The following is a 12953-nucleotide window of genomic DNA, read 5'->3' as shown; positions in this document are numbered from 1 at the left end:
GAAATTTTCTGATTGTATTTGATTGTTGCTTTTTAATTTTATAATCAGAGAAGGTGATTAGAAAGACCCATTATGGAAATTGGAAACTTTGTGGAGAAAACCAGGAGGGTAAAATTATTTTAAACATATAAAACAAAGGGTATTGTATAACAAATGATGATTCATTAAACTCCATTACCTGCAGAAAGATGAATAATTTTCTTGAGAATCAAAGTTACTAATGCAGTTATTTATTAATGGTGAGAAATCCTAGTACAATTCATAGAAACTTTTAGTAAGTATAGAATTCAATTTTTCTGAAATATTTCAATGAAATTCTGTCTGAAGGGGAAACAATGTCCCTGTAAGGTGCATATTTAGTAGGCACAGCCACAATCAACTTAATGTTCTTCATTTTATTGACTCCACACAGAGTCTCAGACCTGATATTACTGAACTTGAAACGTAGAGTAAAATCCTATATAATTTGAAAGCCAGGAAAATATAATGTCAATTTAGTTGTTTGGCTATCTAAGGCTTAAGCAGAAAACCTTCATTATGGAAGGCTGTGTCACCGTTTTTCATAGCTGAAACTTTTTCTAAAACTTACTAGAGCATTTTCTATTTCACAGAATATACTACATAGATGTAATTTCATTTTCATTGAAGCTTCAGGAACTTGCAGTGCCACTGTGTTTGCAAATTCTAATTTTAAAGTCCTATTATTTTAGGCATTGGACATTTGGGTATGATTCTGTTTAAATGATGGGGTTGGATACTTTAGGTTACATATTATGGAGCATGGATCCTATTAACTATTTCATCATTGCCTGAGGTCACACATACACTCTTGTATAGAAACCCATATTTAAAAGTGAGAAAATTGCTGTAGATCAGTTAATGGTGTTTTCAGCTTTACCTTCCAGTTGGAGATATTATCCATATATAGGGAATTCTGGAGATACTATGGACCTGCTTGATTTGGCATGAGAGTGTGCAGTAGCACTAAATTTGCTGACAGGCTGTTTCTCTCACTCATCTGATCTGAGGAGATACTGAGTCAACAGAACAGAACACCAACAGCTTTTCTACTGCAAAGCTCACGCCCTTCAGAGTGATACCTTTGTCCTCTGGGGCTTATTCAACTGCTTTAGGAAACTGATAGCCTGAGCAGTAAAAATAGAACAGAGTCCAGTATGCAGAGAAAATAAAAAGAGACAGAATTAACCCAAACAGTGCTGCACATTTTTTTCATGCTTTATCAATTTAACTTTTATTTCTTGGTATAGTCATATAAAATTAGAACCTTCTTTGGAACATATTCATTTTATTTTGATTATAACACCTGACCCCTATCATTCTCATTCTCCCTCACAAAATTGCAAAGGGTTTAACATTTTCTCTTCTTATTTGATATTTGCAACTCATAACATAAAATGAGGTGGGGAAAGATTAGAACTTTTTACAATTGGCAGTAAATCTAGCCTCTACTCACTCACTCATTCATTATTCATTCATTCATAACTGCTCTAAAGTACGTCAAAGATAGGAATCAAATAATCTAAATAAATGACCACACCGTGACCTTCCTCAGTCTAGTGTATTAGCATTCACTTACAATGTGCCATGCACTTTGTGTGTTTGAAAACTGTACTTAGAACAAATGCATTTCAGAATAGTGTTGGACTAGAGTCTGTTTACCTATGAGGAGACTTAGGGAAATTATCTTATAAAGTTACTAGTAAGTAACTAACAGAGGTAATACTTTTGGGTGTATCAGAAAATTGGGAAGTTAAATGATTTTAACATCCTTTCAGTGATAGATTTCTATGAATTCGTAGGAATAATATACTATAATTTTATTATCTGTAGTGGTCTAGTCATTCATTTTAATATGATTTTACCACCTGCTACGATACAGGCACTGTGTTTATCAGGGAAACTATAGTTTTGAAAAACACGGCTCCTGTGTGTTTGTTAAAGGACATAAACAAACAAGAAGTTACAAAGCAGTGTAGTAAGTACTCCTTAATACAGAGTATGGTTATGGGTGAAAAGAGGTGACTAACAGGCATTCTAGGCATAGCAAAGGCCCCAAATATTTGAGGGCATTTTGGGTTCAGAAGTAATATACTTGGAAAATGAGAAGTGAATGATATGTGAGGAAATGTAGTGAATGCATATAAATTATGCTTTCAAGAAATTTGATTTTTAAGCCAAAAAAAAAAAAAAACCAGAAAGAAGTTTGGGTATTATAATGATGTAAAGTGTCAAGGAGGGAATTTTTTCCCCAAATGGAAGCGATAACCGTATTCATATGCTATAAAGAAGCCAACACATGAAGAGATAATGGAGCAAAGGGATGCATTGGACTCAGATTATTGGCAGTTCTTTTTCTGAAAGTGAAAATGAAATAACGATGATAAAGGGAGGACACTTCACACCGAAGTGTAAAGCATAGCACCAGATAATAAAAAGCCAGGTCAGCAGGAAGTAAGATGAGAGGAGTGGCAGATTGTCTTGGTACTTGTTGGAGTTGGAAGAAGGAGAGCAGAAATGGGAGAAGTAGCTGACCAATAATGCTTTCTGTTGATCTGGACTGAAGGACCTGAGTCAGTGAGCATGCACTTTTACTGCCAACAGCCATGTGGTTGTTACATTTTCTCTGGCATTGCTCAGCAGCAATGTGAGAGCTTATGAAGTGAGGGGGAAGACTGACAGTTTGGGAACTACCATAGAAAAGAAAGACATGGGCAGGTGCAGTGCCTCCCACCTGTAATCCCAGCACTTTGGGAGGCTGAGGCAGGTGGATCATTTGAGGTCAGGAGTTTAAGACCAGCCTGGCCAAGATAGCAAAACCCTGTTTCTACTAAAAATACAAAAATTACCAGGGCGCAATGGCAGACAACTGTAATCCTGGTACTCAGGAGGCTGAGGCAGGAGAATTGCTTGAACCTGAGAGGTGTAGATTGTAGTGAGCCGAGATCGCGCCACTGCACTCCAGCCTGGGTGACAGAGTGAGATTCTGTCTCAAAACAAAAACAAAAACAAATAAACAAAAGAAAGACATGGGATGAAGAATTTAGGAGAGAAAGTGTGGGAAGTTATGAACTTCAAAGTGTCCAAAGCATAGAGAAGGTAGTCAATACAGGGGAAAGACAGGGTGACTAAAGGTCTCAGTTCAGCAAGGATTCTGGGCAAAAAATATTTAGAAAGCTAGAAGAGAAGGGGGTTAGATGAATGAAAGCATTGTGGAACAGAACCTTAAAATTTGGGGGTTGGGAGCTTTCATATGGTAACTTTCTGTGTGCTGAGATGGGAGTGTGTATTAAACCAAAATAGAGATGGAAGTGATTGAATTTGAAGATCACAATAAACATCGTGACTAAGTGGTTGGTTAGAATCACTGCTTGCATATGGAAATCTTCCAGAAGAATGAAGAAAAATAAGATGGAAAGAACAATGTAAAGCATGGGCCAAACTCCTCAATGGATATGGGGGAAGATTGAATTATCAGAAACATGTCAGAAAGGAGAAAATTTAGAGGGTACCAAATTTGGATGCTGTAAGTTTTAAAGGATGAAGGGGTTTTTCTTGCATAAATATAGAAAAATAATGATCTAGAACTGGCAAAGAGAAATTGAGAGAATGTTGCAATTGCTTTAGGAATTTGGGGTGTGGGACAATGAATAAGCTTGTTCTCGAAAGGACTATTTGAAGGTATTTGGTATTTGAAGACCAGCCAGGTTTTAGTTGAGGCAAAGAGGAGAAATATAGAGAAGTTGTCATATGCTTCCATTTGGAATATTACAATATGTGCTTAGGATTCTAAAGAGAACCATTTTAAAAGCTTTCTGGTACCCTTTCAAGGTGATTCCTTAAGGACAGGAAGTGCAAGTGCACATGCTGTATCTTGTATCTCTGTATCTTGTGTCCACGTGGGCATCTGCGTACTATAAACTCCTTGAGATAAGGGACTGGTCTTGTGTGTACTTATATTTTCAGCATCTAGTTCACAACTTAGCAAATAGTAGGCTTTTAATAAGTACTTGTGCCTGCCATATTTTAGGTAATCTACACATATTTGTGGAAGGACTATATTACACGGTACATAGATAATATCTTTCTTGAGGTTGCTTCTTGTTTGTTTTTTTTCCTTTGAAGAACAAATATAAGAGTGAAACAAAAACGCCCAAAGTGAATCGTTGGAGTTTTAGTTTTTTAGCCTATATATCTATAAAATCTTTTTGAGATATTCTCTTTAAATAATTAAATTACTATGAAACAGGACACTTTTTTCCTCATTTGAAATTGGTGGCCATTTTTCTGCCTTATGAGAACTTTCCATTTTTTTCCTGCTGTGGTATAATTCATGGATTTTTATTTTAGTGAAAAAAATCCAAAGGTCAATTTTTTTTTGTCTTGTTTAAGTAGGTGCCTGTCATCCAGTTTCACAGTGAGAACCTTTATTTTCCTCTTATTCTTATAGCTGTTTTTTGCTTTAGTGATGACAGGTAGATACGATTCAAAGTTAAGTCTAACTGTGCTGCAAAAGTAACTTTTAAAACTTGACTACAGAATCTGAGAAATCCTAAAAGTAAACGTCGGTATCAGTGAAAGCCCTAATACGGTCTATAGTTGTAAGTAAGGCATTTTGCAGGTTGATAATTTCATGTGCTCACAAAAACTCAGAAAACATTCTCTATTTGAATATCTGTTCTGTAACTTGGCTTAAAAATATGCTTCTTCTCTTTAACACACGTGTATACTTAACCTCACAAAGATTATCAGTGATGTTAATTTTACACAAGTTTCTTAGCTAAATATTAGCTGTACTTATATGAATGCCTACTTCCTTAGATTCATATTTTGAGGTTAGGTATTAATCTTTATTTATTAATTCAACAAATATTCATGAGTGGCTACAATACACAAGGCTAGGACATTGAGATTACACTGACTTAAATACGAAAAGATTGGTTTATATATGAGACACACCATTTGTTTATAAAACTGTAGAAAACCATAACAAAATTCTTCAATGATTTTTTTTTTAATTACCACAAACAATTCTGAAAACTACATATAAAAAATGTTGTTTCTTTTGAGTGCTGACAAAGTTTCTTCTTGAGAAGATTCATTCTTTTGGATTAATCCATTCTCTTCACTAAATTGTGAGTGGGTTTTAAATGGGAAAAAAAGGGGCAGTTTTTAAGTTTTTATACCAAGTGTTTACATTAAAATAACATAAGCTATTAATTGGCTATACATTGTTCTTTGTATCACTGATTTCAGGAATATGAAGATAATGAGTGAGGGTCACATTGTGCAACCTGTGGTAACATTTTAGGTAATTTATCAGTTATTATAAATTTATAAATTATGTAGTTAATTTATCAGTCTGGAAACTACAGGGAGGGGTAAAAAGAACAAAATGCTTTGAAACAATTGCCTGGCTGGGTGCGGTGGCTCACGCCTGTAATCCCAGCACTTTGGGAGGCTGAGGTGGACAGACTGCTTGAGCCAAGGAATTTGAGAACAGCCTGGGCAACATGGCAACACTCCATCTCTAATAAAAACATAAAAAATTAGACGGGCATGGTGGTGTGCATCTGTAGTCACAGCTACTCAGAATGCTGAGGTGGGTAGATCACCTAAGCCCAGGAGGTTAAGATTAAGGGGAGCTATGATCGTGCCACTGTGCTCTAGCCAGCAGGGTGATAGAGTGAGACCCTGTTTCAAAAAAAATCCAAAAACAAAAACAATTGCCCCAGGCATGGGTGCGAGGAAGATGACTTCAGTCACATACTCTTGTCTCTCTGAGCCTAACACATTTTGCATACCTCATATTTTCAGACTTCTCTGAGCTATTTTCCTTTCCTATAGGCTATTTTCAATTGCCACCATTTGCCTAATTATATCTTAATAATGCCACTAAAATATAACAATACCAATTAAAATAACATACCAGTTAATATATTTTTATATATATAAACCCAGGTGTCTTAGTCCATTTTCTGTTGCTATAACTGAATACTGCTGACTGGGTATGTTACAAAGAATACAATTTTATTTAGCTCACAATTCTGGAGGTAGGGAAGCCCAAGTTTGACAGGTCTGCATCTGATGAGAGCCCTTTTGCTGCAGCAAGCCATAGCAGAGGGCATCATGTGGTGAGAGGGCAAGAGCATGTATGCCAGCTCAGGTCTGTCTTCCTTTACTTATAAAGCCACTGGTCCCATCACACCAATCACCTTATCTAATCCTGATTACCTCTTAAATATTCCACCACTAGTGAACATACGAATTTGAGGATTACATTTTTAGCATATGAAATTTGAGAGACACATTCAATCTATAGCACAAGGGTTCTGACTTAGAGACTATGAGCAAGCAAACTTACCTGATTGTAAACATGCTACTGATAGACTGAGCTATCATTTCCTTCATATTGTGTGCAAACCCAATAAATAGCAATAATAAGTATTACTTTTTTATTTTAAAAAATTAATTGACCACAATGTGTCAAGCAGCGTAGAAAACAGAAACATTTCCATTCTCCATTACATTCTAGTGTAGACAATAACCAAGATAAATAAGTAAATATGGTGGCAAATGCTAAAGAGAAAAATAGAGCAACGAGGGAGAATAGGGAGCTTAGCAGAGGGAGTTGGGGAATAGTAAAAGCTTAAATAGAGTGTTCAGTCAAGGTTTTCTTGAGCAGGTGACCCTAGAGACATGACTGAAGTAAGGGAGCTGAGCACGTGAACCTCTAAGTGAAGAGCCTTGTCGGCAAAAGGAATACCAAGAGCCAATGCTCTGTTGCAGGAGGGTGCATAAAGTAACAGTGAGGAGACCTGCATGGCTGAAGCACAGTGAACAAGAGAAAAAAAATAATAGCAGAAGATGTTGCAGAAATGAGAGGAGAGTCCTATGGGGTCTAATATGTTATGTTAAAGACTTCAGCATTTACTCCAACTGAAATGAGAAGCCTTTATGGACTTTTTAGCATTAGAATGACATAATTGGACTTATTTTTTTTTTTTTACAGGATTCCTGGGTGCTTTCTTGAGAATAAACTACAGGGCTTGAAGTAGGGTGGAGGTCAAAGGTAGAAGCAAGAAGGACAATGAAAAGACTATTAGAATAATACAGTCATGAAATGGGTTATTAGACACTGGTGGTAGTAGGTAAGGAGATGAGACGTATTTGATTCACAGATATATTGTGATCATATAATCAACAGAATTTGCCTCAAATGTGGGGTGAAAAAGACAGAAAAATCAAAGATAATACCAACCATTTTGGTCCTTGGCAACTGAAGGTATGGAGTTTCCATAAATTTTGATGAGGAAAACTACAGGAAAGACAGGTTTTCTGGGAGACATTAAGAACTAAGTGTGGTCACGGTCAACTTGAGATGCCCTCCCCTTCTTTTTTTTTTTTTTTTTTTCAGGGTCTGAAACTCCTGGGCTCAAGGAATCCTCCCAAGATGTGCGATGCTTATTGACCATTCAAAGTAGGCAGATGACTCGAAATTCAGTGGAGAGATTTAAGGTAGAGATATTAACCTTAAAGCCTTCAGCATATACATGATATTTTGAATCATGAGACTGGATAAGATTACCAAAGGAATAAGTAAAAATAGAGAGAAGAGGCTTTTGACACTAAGATGCCTGAGAGAAAAGGAGAAAACAGCAAAGGGACTTACAAGGCATAACCAGGTGAATGTCATGTCCTGGATGCCAAATGAAGCAAGTGTTAAAGGGAGGAGAAATCTAATTCTGTTAACTTGTGTTGACAGGTCAAGAAAATTGAGCATTGAGAAATCACTATAGGATTTAACAACGTGGAGGTTATCATAACCTTGATAAGAATAGTTCTGAGGGAGAAGTGGGGACCAAAGAAATGAATAAAAAGTGTTTGAGAGAAAATAGGAGGAGGACATTGGGAAATATAGGAAGTATGCGGAACTCTTTCAAGGAGTTTTGCTCCAATTATTAGTAGAGAAATGGTGCACAAACTAGAAGAGAAAGTGGAAACAAAGGTTTTTGAGGAGTCTTTCTGCTCTTTGTTTTAAGATGGGAGAAATAACAGTATATTTGTATGCTGATGGTGTGATTTCTTAGGAAACAAAAAATCAATGATGCAAGAGGGAAGGATAATTGCTGGAGCAATTACCTTAAGTGGAGATCAGGGATGGGATGACCTTAAGCCAGATGCATGGAGAGTTCTTTCATGAGAGAAGCTGCAGTCCAGGAACACACACAGGTAGACAGGTAGATGTGGTGGGGATGGTAGAGGCTTTTCTGATAGCTTCCATTTTCTTCTTGATGTTGTTATTCACCTAGAATAAGACACAAATACCAAGACAAGGAAAATATAGATCTAAAACAGAGTAATAACAAACCCTTCCCAATAGGTTTACTTCACTTAATTCTCCACTTATCCTGACAGTTGTTTCTAATGATTCCAGTGCCTTTTGAGCAGCAAAGGAGATTTATCTCTCAGGATATTACCTAAATATTACTTCAGCATTCAGTTGCTATTGCAGAAAAACAACCAAGAGCCTCTTACAAAAGAGAAAAGAAACTCTAGCATGGTGCCCTTTTAAGATAGGGCATGCATCAGCACAACTTCTCAGGAGTGTAGACCCCCTATTAAGATGCTAATTAAGTGCTTGTCAGGGAGAATTATTTGCTCTTCCTCTCTCTTATCTGTTTTTCCCTGCATTTAAAATCTAGTCTCTGGGTTCAGAATTTCAATTCACAACAAAAATGTTCTTGGGAAAATTTCTGGCACTTGCAGATAGTGCTTAAGTTGACATTTGGTAGAAATCTTTCCTGAGTACCATCAGAACTTGATGCTTGTACTTAAAATGACTGACATGAATCACCCCAAGGAAGATTAATTTCAAAACAACATATGGCCCTATGGCATAAATGTTATGAAAACCCCAACCACATTATACACTACTGTAAAGAAAGACAATGCATAGATTCTGAGGGGTTTATTTTTATGAGTGGTAGCAAAAGGCTAGTTGTTATGACCTGTAAACCTCCATCATAAACATTAGTACTAAATTTTAAGAATTGAGGTGAATAGCTAGTGGGGGGAACTATAGTATAATAAATTATACATACGGATGACTATTGATTTGAATTTCTTTTTCTAACCAATTTTTTATGTATGTAAATAAAATAAGTGGTCAGTTGTATGGATGTTAATTAACTAGTTTACTATTTGGTACCTTTTGTTTATACGTATACAAAGAAATATACTCACATTTTAATTATGTTAACATTAAATCTTACTTTGTTTCCCTTAACCAAACCTGTAAACCAAAAGTAAAAGTCTAAATTCCCCCAGCTGACTGAATGGACTCCGCTCTCAGCCAAGGGGACACAAAGAAACCTGAAAAACTACATCAGGCTATGACAGAAAGGAGGAGATAGGCCATGCCTCATTATACTTTCCTCCCTTTGGAGTTGAGGCACAGTTGACCAGCATTAACATTAAAACAGAGGTCATAATAAGAGTGACAAAACAGACTCTTTGTAACCATAAGACACCAAACTCCAGCCAGACTCTAGTATAATATCACATGACAGATAAAGAAATCAAAATATTTTACCCCCAAATATGTCAGTTTTTCATATTTTAAAATGGCCTGCAAAGCAATCTTTCATGGGGGAAAATTTGTATCTGTAAAGAATCTTTATTAACATAACTAGCTCTTTCCCCCTTCCAGTCCCTCCCAACCCTGAAGACATTAACTAAAAGTCTAGCAACTTTTAAAGGTCTGAATAGGAAATATTTGCCATCTCTTGTCTCTAAGGGTAGGCCACCTCAGAGACTCATCTACGTAATAAGAACCTTGGTCTCCACAATCCCTTGTCTTAACCAAGACACTCCTTTCTGTTGATTCCAGGTTTTTAGATAATAAGTTAGCTCTTTCAACCAATTGCCAATCAGAAAATCTTTAAATCCATCTATGAGCTGTAACCCTCACCATGCCCCTGTTTTGAGTTGTCCCATCTTTCCAGGCTGAACCGATGTATACCTCAAATGTATTAGTTGATGTCTTATGTCTCCCTAAAATGTAGGAAACCAAGCTGTAACCCAATCGCCTTGAGCACAGCTTCTCAGGACTTCTTGAGACTGTGCCTTGGGCAGTTGTTACTCATATCTAGCTCAGAATAAACTTTTAAAAATATTTTACAGGGTTGACGGTTTTTTTTTTTTTTTTTTTTGTCAGTATAACTACTGTGGTTTGGGAGCATAATTCATAAGAGGAGGCCTTGTGTTAATAGAAGCCAGCCTGGTATATATGTAATTGAACACATGTAATGCACAAACTGAATTATACACATGGTTTACCAAAAGGTAAAAAATTTGAGAAAAGTACATACACTCATCTACTAATATGCGAAGTCTTCTATAATTAATTGTCTAACAAATTCTAAATCTTGATATAATTTTAATAGATGATAATGCTACTATTAAGATTATACAAACAGCTTTACTCTTTTTCGGTTCAGAACTTTACCATATATAATTTTAGGTTTGTGTGCCCAAATGAAAGTATATTCTAATCAAAGGTGATTATAAAAAAAATGATAATTCTTGGCTGGGCACGGTGGCTCATGCCTGTAATCCCAGCACTTTGGGAGGCCGAGGCGGGCGGATCACGAGGTCAGGAGACAGAGACCATCCTGGCTAACACGGTGAAACCCCGTCTCCACTAAAAATACAAAACATTAGCCGGGCGTGGTGGCAGGCTAATTGTAGTCCCAGCTACTTGGAAGGCTGAGGCGGAAGAATGGCATGAACCCGGGAGGCAGAGCTTGCAGTGAGCCGAAATCACGCCACTGCACTCCCGCCTGGGTGACAGAGCGAGACTCTGTCTCAAAAAAAAAAAAAAAAAAATAATAATAATAATAATAATGATACTTCTTGAAATAAAGAGCTTGGATAATTATACTTTCTAACTTTTCCAGTTTAAGTAGGAAGAAAAAAGCATTATTCTCAATGAGTTACATTTTTGTAATGAAAATGCATCTGAGCTAATAAAGTTGTTGTTGTTTTAATTTCAGATTTATAGTACAACCTCTCATAATTCAAAAAATTTCAGATGTGATGGGTATATATATAACAGATGTGATTGATCAATGTTTAATAGCAGAATTATCCTTGTATCTTACAGCATATTTAAACACTGCCTTTGTGACTGCTCCATAAATTATTTCAGGGTAATAGCTGGGACATTAATATGGTTAGCAACAAAAACTTATTCATTTAATATTAGTAGAATAAAAATTTATCCTGTTTAAGAATACTCAGTTCCAGAAAATTGACTCAGCAGTTGTTCAACACTTTCCGATAACCAATGAAATATATACTCCATGAATTTGTGAAGCTGACCTGTTGGGGGGTGGGGTGGGAACAATGTTATCTCTATTCTCTTACAAATTTTGTTCATTTACCAAACATGGGTGGCTATAGTCTGTTATGTTCACTGTGGAGAAAAGTAATCTAATGAGAGTCATGAATGATAAGAATTGCAGACAAATAGAAACAAGAAAAGTAGAAAAAGAACCTGAAAATACTGAAATACTTGGTTTCAGTTCAATATAGATGCCCACTTGATTTTTACTTTGATTTCCATGAGTGATGCTTGAGTCTTTATTATAAATTACACTCCATACTTAGACTACTTTTTGCTATTTTCTGACACACAATCAAAAAAATTTTTAACAAACACATCATGATTAGTTGCATCCAATAATGTGGATAAACTCAAAGATCATTCCTGGTTACCAATGTGGGTCATTGGAAAAATGGAAAGGCCATTCACTAAGATATTTCGTTTAAAAAAAAAAAAAAGATAAAAGAACTCACAAAGCCAAAGAATCTTATAAACATCTCCTGCAGAATATTTATTCGACACATATGTTTATTTACACACATATATATACACACATATACATATATGTATACGCACAATCTTCAATCTTCATTATTCATAGATTCCATATCTGCAATTTTGCCAACTCACTAAAATTTACTTGTAACACCGAAATCAATACTTGCGACTCTTTTTTAAACATTTGTGGACATGCACAGAGCAAAGAAAATGTTGAGTTGCCCGATGTGCAGCTGAGATTGAACAAGGCGATGCTCTGCCTTTTTGTTTTAGCTCTCATCAGTATAAACTAATGCCCTCTTTTTCTCATCTCTGTGCTTTGGTTGTTGATGATTTCGCTTCTTTAATAGCCCTCAGTTGTAGTGTTGAAGTGCTGTCTAGTGTTTCCTAGGTGCAAGGAGGCTGTGACGTAATTTAGGGAAAAAATGCATGTTAGATAGAGTTCATTCAGGCATGAGTTGAAATGTTGTTGGCTGTGAGTTCAATGTTAATAAATTAATAATATATATATTTTAAAATGTGTCTTTAAACAGAAGAATACATAAAATAGAGTTATGTACTGACTAAGTGACAAAAATGTGACCATAGGTTCATAGGTACTTAACCCTGTATTTCCCTTAGGAGTAGAGGCTCAGTGTTTGTTAATCCAGTGTTTGTAGTAATTTTATAGAACATTAGTATCACAAATAATAAGAGTGGACTTTTATATATTCTATTTTACAGTATAATATAATATACTAATTTAATAAAAAACTATAAAAATTACAATAATTATCTTTAAACATATTTTCAAATTTCATAAATCAGAGTTTTATTCATTAAGACACATCAGCTATAAATTAACAAGTTCCGCTTTATTGCCAAAGAACTCATCTTTGGATTTTTGAAGTTCAAAACATTTATTAGTTGAATCACAGGGAAGATGCTTTAACATATTAGAATAAGAAAGGAGAATGAGGTCTAAATTCATTTTGGTGTGTTTTATCATTCAAGATACTAAGTAAACCCCTAAAAAATTTCATTTTCTGGCAGTTTTGTCAGAGGAGTT

General features: G+C 35.7%; 1 long non-coding RNA gene across 3 annotated transcripts in view; it reads left to right on the top strand.

Annotated features, from left to right (window-relative positions):
• Window positions 1–12953, top strand: part of LOC112133161 (uncharacterized) — a 44600-nt gene that overhangs the window by 19825 nt on the left and 11822 nt on the right. For 2 of the 3 annotated variants that reach the window (XR_010139769.1, XR_008524693.1), the window contains 3 exons: window positions 5275–5329; window positions 7436–7536; window positions 8109–8250. This is a non-coding gene — a long non-coding RNA (uncharacterized LOC112133161). The remainder of the gene's footprint in view (window positions 1–5274; window positions 5330–7435; window positions 7537–8108; window positions 8251–12953) is intronic. The other variant, XR_008524692.2, reaches the window with a different exon arrangement.

This window comes from Pongo abelii, chromosome 3 (assembly GCF_028885655.2).
Source record: "Pongo abelii isolate AG06213 chromosome 3, NHGRI_mPonAbe1-v2.0_pri, whole genome shotgun sequence".
Taxonomy (NCBI): Eukaryota; Metazoa; Chordata; class Mammalia; order Primates; family Hominidae; genus Pongo; species Pongo abelii.
This window is presented reverse-complemented; position numbering and strand designations above follow the sequence as displayed.